Below are 7,765 nucleotides of genomic sequence, written 5' to 3'. Positions count from 1 at the left end.
GTGGGAAAGTGCTCTACAAGGACCTAAATACTGAGAGGGTTTTCTGGAGGTGAGCAATGTCAATCAAAGTTGGGGTGCTGATAGCTCATCTTCTAAGTGGAAGATTTTTGTTCAGAGATTTAATGCCTGCCTGAGAAACACTGACCAGCTTCTCCTAGGGGTGCACACTTCTTGGTCTAGTTCTTGGGGACCATCCCTGTCACCTACTAACGGGTTCTGGTGGGGGATAGGAAGCTCTCACCTTCTTAGCCCTGATTTAGCATCCAAATTAATTTTCTCCCTGAGTGCTTTGTGGCTCTTCATTCTTTTTTCTCTCAGCCCCTAAGTGTCCCAGTCTTGACCTGCATTGTTTTTAGGCAGTGACTTTCTTCTTCTCCTTGGCTGTATCCTTCTCAGTCTTCTCCTTTCTTTTCTTTCCCACTGGAGATGTGATGATGTCCTTTGAGAGTATAAATTAGGTTTTTTTCCAGAAATAGACTTACTTTATCTACTCCCCACCAGAGATGTTTCACTAAGTCTTTGATTTAAATAACCACCTTTTAATTACATTGAACAAATATTTGTTGAACGGCTTAATTAATGTACAAGACTTTATTGGTTGGGCTTAATGAAATCTTTTATTGGAAGCCTTAGCGTTGGAGGTACTCTGAGAGGTCACCTAGACTAGTGATTCTTAAACTTTGCTTAAAATCCATCGGTTTTTCATGGCACTTTTGATAAAACCCAATTTTTTTAGTATTGCGTGAATGACCATTTGTGGTCTATACAGTGCTTAATTGTACGGTCTCCTACCTTTAATTCTTTCTTCTATATCAGCCAATCTTGATTCAGTTCTTCAAAAGTCAGCATACCCACACCTGTCTGTGTGTCTATTTTGGGCCTCTAGAAAAGCAAGGCTTTCTATCAGGAAGAATCTTTTCTCTTCAGTAGCCAGTCATCCATCCATCCATCCATCCATCCTCTCTTCTTCCATCTCTCCAGGCAGACTGCCACATGCAGCGCCTCATTTGAATGTGTCTGGAGTCTTGGAAGCTCAACTACAACTCTACAAAGGGACCCTGAGGATCTAGCAGGGGAGTAAAGTTACTCCTATACTCTTGACTGAAGAATGGTCCTTCTCTATCTGGGAAGGTCATGCTTTTCAGCTGGGCATGCAGCTTCGGGAGGGATGCACGTGGAGTGGTGAGGGAGGAAGGGGACACCCACCTAGCCAGCCAGACCAGCTGAGTCAGCACTGGCAATCAATGGAGTGACTAGATCACCCTCACATCCAGTAGCTAGTCATTGTTAACACATCCTTTAGACCCAGATTCTCTGGAATATCAACCATGACATCCCCACAAAGCCAAACATGGATTTAAAATTTCTGATGTGCTTAAAATTCTCCTGAGAACTGATCATTCTGCGGTGTAATTACACATGGATTGGCCCACCCAATTGACCATGAATGGCAGGAGGGCAGGGATTGTACTGGCCATCCAGCCTGTTACACATTACTGAACATCCTGCCTAGTACTGTTCCTGGAGCATGGTTGACACATAGGAACTGTTTTCTGAGTGATTGCATTAATATGCTTCTGAAGACTACAAAATCTGAAGATTGGGATCGTTAGCCTGTATTTAAACATGTTGAGAATCTTATTTAATGCTTTCATCTATTAGGGTTTGAAAAAAAACTCTAACTGAAAAGTTTCAAAATCCTGCCCTGAGACAAAACTTTCATTTTATAGATGCAGTGGATTCCAGCATGGGGGCTAACTTACATATCTTTGTGAGAGCCAGAAGTAGGTCATCATCCCAGTTCTCTGTGACACAGCCTCTACAGTGGTTTATGTGGTGTGGCTTTGCCATCTGACCTACCCTGACACATAGCCCTACATATTCTGTCCATAGCCTTTAAGATGGTACCTGGTGGCTTCCGCTGGGATGAAAACTGACTCCATAAATGTTCCCTCATGAATGCTATTTCCTAGGACACTTGAATACCAAACTCTAATGGGGCTTGAGCAGAAAAGGCTCAGCAAATCTATTAATATCATGTGAATACTTTGAAGAGGTTCCAGTCTTTCTGTAGCAGATTCTGAAGCCTGTCATGCGTATCAGATGTCTCCATCTGTATGTCAGTCACCATGGTCAAGTGAGGTAGGCAGGGTGGTTTTTGTTGTCTTCATTTATAGGTAGGGAAGTTAAGACAAGACTATGACGTGAGCTGGACCAAGACAGTGAAGGGCAGAGCCAGGAAGGAGTTGGGACTCACTGCTGTCCCTCCTGGGGATCACACTGCTGCTAACCAACTGGCTTAACAAGTACCCAATGTTCCTCTTGACTGGAGGAAAGCCACAACACAAATCGACACAAAATAATCATTCATTTCTGGAGAGGATGTTAAGTAGGTCTTGTCTTAGACATTCGGTGGGGACCTATGAAGGCACTTTGCTGTGGTGTACCACCCAGTCCCATCCTTCAGGATGGAGTCCCTCGGGCCACCTGCTGCTGGAAGAGCTGGCTCCAATGACTCTCGGCAGCATCCTTCCCTGGGAAATTTTTGAGGGAGTTACCTTTGCCCAAATTTTTGCCCCACTCCATGGGGGCAGCCTATATCTAGCTATAAGGTACAGAGACATGACCCCCTTGCTGTCATCTGAGAAAGGCTGATCCAGCTTCAGAGCTTCCTGGGAGATAAGCTGAGGGCTGATGCAACTGTATGGAAGTTCAACTTCTCCCTCTCTAGTCTGTCCCTTTCCTTCTTTACTGGAGTTGCTCTTGGCTGTGCTCTTGGTGTAAATCTCTATTTCAGAGTCTATTCCCCCAGAACCCAACCTACACAGAGATATCAATGAGCTGGGCATCACCCACTCTTATGAGGGAATGATGCAAGTTCTTCTCCATCATCAAGTTGAGAGGGAGGAGGAGCTTTGGAGAATCCCAAAAAGAGCATGAAATGTGTTCCCTGGATTTTTGAGCACGTGGATATGGAGACTTAACCCACACCTGGAACGGTCTTCAGTTGGGACACTTCCTGGGGTTAGATCTGACAGCTGGGCAGGGAGACAGGAGTGGGAGTGAGTAGCAGGTGTGGGTTCTTTGGGAAAGAGACTTCAGGCACCTTGAAAGGTTCTTTACCCAAGAGGCTGGCCTGGAGGGGTGAAATGACCCTTCTCTGATGGACTGCCGGATGCCAGGGCACGGTTCTATTTATTAGCTAGAAAAGGCAATATCCGTGCCAGGGAGTGCAGGCAGGATATCCCTGCCATATAGGGTCTTGGAAGAAAACCCACAAGAGCTCCAATAGGACAAAGGGCTTTAAAAAACCCAGAGAGGACTGGGAATAGCACCAGGCATATCAGATACTTTGATATTCTTTTCCCATGGCTCTTCTCCCTTCCCTAATGTCAGAGCAGCCAGGAGCAATACAGTGCATGGGGGAAGGATGATAGAGCCTGGGGCGATGCATAAGAAAAAGGTAAAGGAGAAAAAGACTAATTTTCCTCCTCTTCCTATTATAGGCTCTTTGTCCTGTCCAGAGAAACCATCACCTGTTATGGTTTGGGGAGAGAAGTTTTAAGTTGGATAAGAGATGGAAGTTAGGGTATTCAAGCTGATGGTTTTTTGTTTTTGTTTTTTGTTTTTGCTTTGGAACATGAGACTACTTGTTAGTATCTGAGAATGACTGAGAAAGCTCTGGGACCTGCCAGGGATTTCATTCAGGGACAGACATGTTCGATTTGGCTGAGCAGGTTAAGAGGAGACCCAATGAGAAGGCCCCCTACTGAGTCTAGCTAATTCAATAAACAGGTTTCACTCTGCTTCCTTTTTTGTTAATTTCCGGCTGGGACCATGCTGAGGGCATGTGGCAAGGAGGTAGTGTGTCAAATCCTTTGATCTGGAAGGTTTTCTTAGCACAGTATTCTTCCAAGGGTGTTTTGGAGTCTGATGTTAATGAGTATTACTTTAAAAGGGTTCTTTGGGGTCAAATAATTTGGGGACCATTGGGCTAAAGAAAACTCTGGTATTCTTTATGATTTTTCAGAGCCTTTAAGACACTAATATACATTGTGAACTCCTAGGGTAAGCTTTCCCAACTGAAACTCATTTGATGGTAATATCATTTTTCTGATGAATATCTGTTAGGCCTAGCATTTCTGGGTACATGTGGGAATAGATGAATTTTTGGAGCATACTTCCCTGTACTAGTATGTCAGAGCAGTGCTTTTTGGTCACAAATAGGTGGTAGGATAATACAGAAGAGATATTGCCTTGGGTTTGGGTTGCTCTAAGAAAAACACCATAGGGGCATCTGGGTGGCTCACCCAGTTAAGCGGAGTCCAGTTTTGGCTCAGGTTCGTGAGTTTGAGTCCTCATTGGGGTCTGCACTGACAGTGTGGAGCCTGCTTCGGATCCTTTCTCCCTCTCTTTCTGCCCCTCCCCTGGTCACGTTTTTCTCTCAAGAATAAATGTTACAAACAACAACAAAATAACAAACCACCATAGATGGGTGGCTTAAACAGCACATTTATTTCTCACAATTTGGAGGCTGGGAAGTCCAAGATCAAGTCACTGGTAGATTCTGTGTGTGGTGAAGGCCCACTTCCTACTTCATATACGGCTGTCATCTTGTGTCCTCATGTGGTAAAGGGCAGAACACACTGGGCTCTAAATTTCCTTATAAGGGGCACCAGTCACATCATGGGAGGCCCTGCCCTTGATTTGATAACCTCTCAAGGGCCCTGCCTCCAAACACCATCACATTGGGGATTAGATTTCAACATATGAATTTTAGGGGGACACAGTCTATAATAAAGCTTAAGGTTTTCATCCTTGCCTCTCCAACTAGGTATGCCATGTAACAATTTCAGGTCTGATCTAACTCACCATTTTGGGCTGGGAACTTACTCTAAAAGGGGCTTCCATACATTTTCTTGTGGGAGCACACTGTGGAGCATCACAGAACAGCAGTGGGAATGGTACCCCTTGGGGATGGGCAGATATGTCCTCCTGCCCTGTGAGGCTCTTTCTGGAAAATGAGGCAGATGTCCTGCTTGCTCTCATATACCAGTACTTGTATTGGGATTCTATTGGCCAGCATCTTGAGGCTAATTCCACTTGTAGCTGGACCACCTCCACCAGCATTGTGCCATTTTCTCTTCTAGTTTGCTTGGAATACGTTTTCTAATTCCTGGAGTACAGTCACATGGCCTTTTAGTAGAAGAGTTACTCAGGGTGTGGGGGAATGACTCAGGGAATCAACACTTCAGTTATGAGACATAGAACGTGCTGGATTCAGGCAAAGACAGAGGTAGCACTCAGAGGGAAGCAGGGAGTAGATGTGAACAGCGGCATCTGTCATTGAGACGAGCCCAGAGGAGAAAATATCACACAGCTAGGAAAATCCTTTTCAAGGTTCAACTTATTATTTCCTCTGTCCCACATGTGTGACTTTTGCCCTTGCTGTAGAAATCCTATTGATTTATAATAAAGCTGTGCTCACGGAAGGGAAATGAGTGCGCAGGAGTGCATGACTGAGTTATTGTGCTTATCACTAGTACTTGGTAGAACTTGGGAAATTACTGTGGGAAATTTGCCCCCCCTCCCTCATGTCCCCCATGTGGAACAGTTCCCAGAAGCCACAGAGCTTGGATCAGCCCCGCCCCCCATTGTGAGGAGAAAAACAACTTTTGTTTTTTTGAGTTGCTATCTAGGCATTTTGCTGGATGATAACCTTGCTCATGCCGAGTCTGGATGTTCAGATGAGGAGTTGAGTTCAGGAAGCCTGCTATAAGTTCCCACTTCACTTTTCCTGGGGATACCTTTTAAAATAACCAGAGTTAAGCCTGTGAAAATTTAGTGACCTCAACCCCAGCTACCTCATAAGTAATAGGTGCTTGGTCCCCTGCTCACTCTCTCCTCCTCACCATTTCTGGGATCTGTAAGAAATCTTGTGACTCTCCTTCCTTTGTGCAGGCATATCGAAACTGTGTTTTTAATCAAAGCGAGCTTATTGGTTTTGCTTCCCCCAAAGTGGGAGCTTAGATGCTGGGGAACTATCTCCTGACTCCCTTTGTGGGTAGCTCGCGCTGCCCCATTCAGTGGGTTATAATCTGCACATTCTTACTTTGGTCCACCAGCTGTGGGTCTCCCAACACATCTCTATGTGATGTTTCACCTCTTCTGAGGTATCTTTGTGTTTCCGGAGCCACCGGGGGTGCTACAGAGGATAAGGGAACATAACACAATTTTTAGAGGAGTTAAAAAAAAAAAAAAAACAAACCTGCAAGCATCTCAACGGACGAACAGGGTACCTACAAAGGAAGAAACCTCTGCTCACCTCAGATTCCCCTCCAGCACAGAACCACCATCTCCAGAGGCTTAAATGAAGAAGGTTGTGACCTGAGAATTCTGTGTTCAGCTAAATTGTCTTTCCTGTGTGAATCCATAAAAAGATTCAGAAATGCAATGGTTTAGAAAGTATGCCACTTTCTATTCTTCCTAGAAACTGTGCTAAGATGTATTCCAGCTGACTAGGAGAGAAATCAGGCATTCAAAAGCGGATGATAGCATACACCAAAAAGGAAATCTTGGTATGTTCCAAAGAACATAAGATGGCCCAAGCCATATTTCCTGACTGGGATACCATAGAATTAAAGTCCATAATAAATGAAATAAATTTCATGAATAACTACTGGATGAAAGATGACCTAAAAATGCAATTATATTCTATTTAGAAAATGAGGAATTTGGCACACGTGGAAAAATTTCACAAATTAATCATAATCATTTATGAAAAGTTTTCTGGGTGACTGTCATTGTGCCAGACACAACGTGGTGGGATTGGGATGTGAGTCACCACCTTCTGAGAAGAAAATGATGGAAATAGGCACACACCCTGGAGAGGCCCTTGTCACCCGAACTGTCCTGGAATCAGGGAAGCCTTCAGAGAGGGTAGATGAACTCATTTGATATGACTTAGTTGAGGAAGAAAATGAGCTGTAGGAATGTCTCCCTTAGAGGTGGAATCAAAGCAGCAAGATGGAACCAGAGAAAGGGAGCCAGGCTGGAGATACAAAGACACTTGCCTCCGTCCCCAAATCCCTGTTCACAGGGCCCTTGCCTGCATTGCCCATGCCCCTCCAAGATGCCAACCCGCCTGTAGAACAGCTTCCTGTGCTGCCTGCTTGTGATCACTAAAGTCAATCCAAAGCCTTACCCTTGTGGGCCCCTTGGGAGTTCCTCAGAGCCACACCTAAGTGTAAGGGCAGGAAGCCTGGGGGAGGGGCTGTCAGATGCCATCACAGAGGCCTGCAGAGACCTTCCAGTCCTCTCATTGACCCACTCAGCACCTCTTCCCCAAGCTCACGTGGCATGCCCACCCTTTTTCTGTTTAACTGCTGTATCCCTTTCCTCACCTGTTGCACACAGGAGTCCCCACAGCAGTGGTGGGAATGGTACCCAGTGAGCTGGGCAGGGGCATAGCCTGTTTCCCTATGAGGCTGTCCTCCTGTGGAGCTTCGTCTGGAAAACAAGGCTGGTGTCCTGTTTGCTCTCACATCCCCAGGTATGCTTTGTACAGCCTCATGACCCACCCCTCCACCCCAACACTGAGGCCTGCTGATACTCAGGATGTGATCCTTCCCCTTCTCCTTCCCCAGGGGTGGCGCTGCCACCCTCAGGGTTTCCCCAGGGGTAAGAGAACACTGTGGCTGCTGAGACAGTGCATGCATAGCTTCTGGTTGTGCTGGATGCACTCTCCGAGAATCTGGGGCCAGCT

This window comes from Panthera tigris, chromosome D2, assembly GCF_018350195.1.
Source record: "Panthera tigris isolate Pti1 chromosome D2, P.tigris_Pti1_mat1.1, whole genome shotgun sequence".
NCBI lineage: Eukaryota > Metazoa > Chordata > Mammalia > Carnivora > Felidae > Panthera > Panthera tigris.
This window is presented reverse-complemented; position numbering follows the sequence as displayed.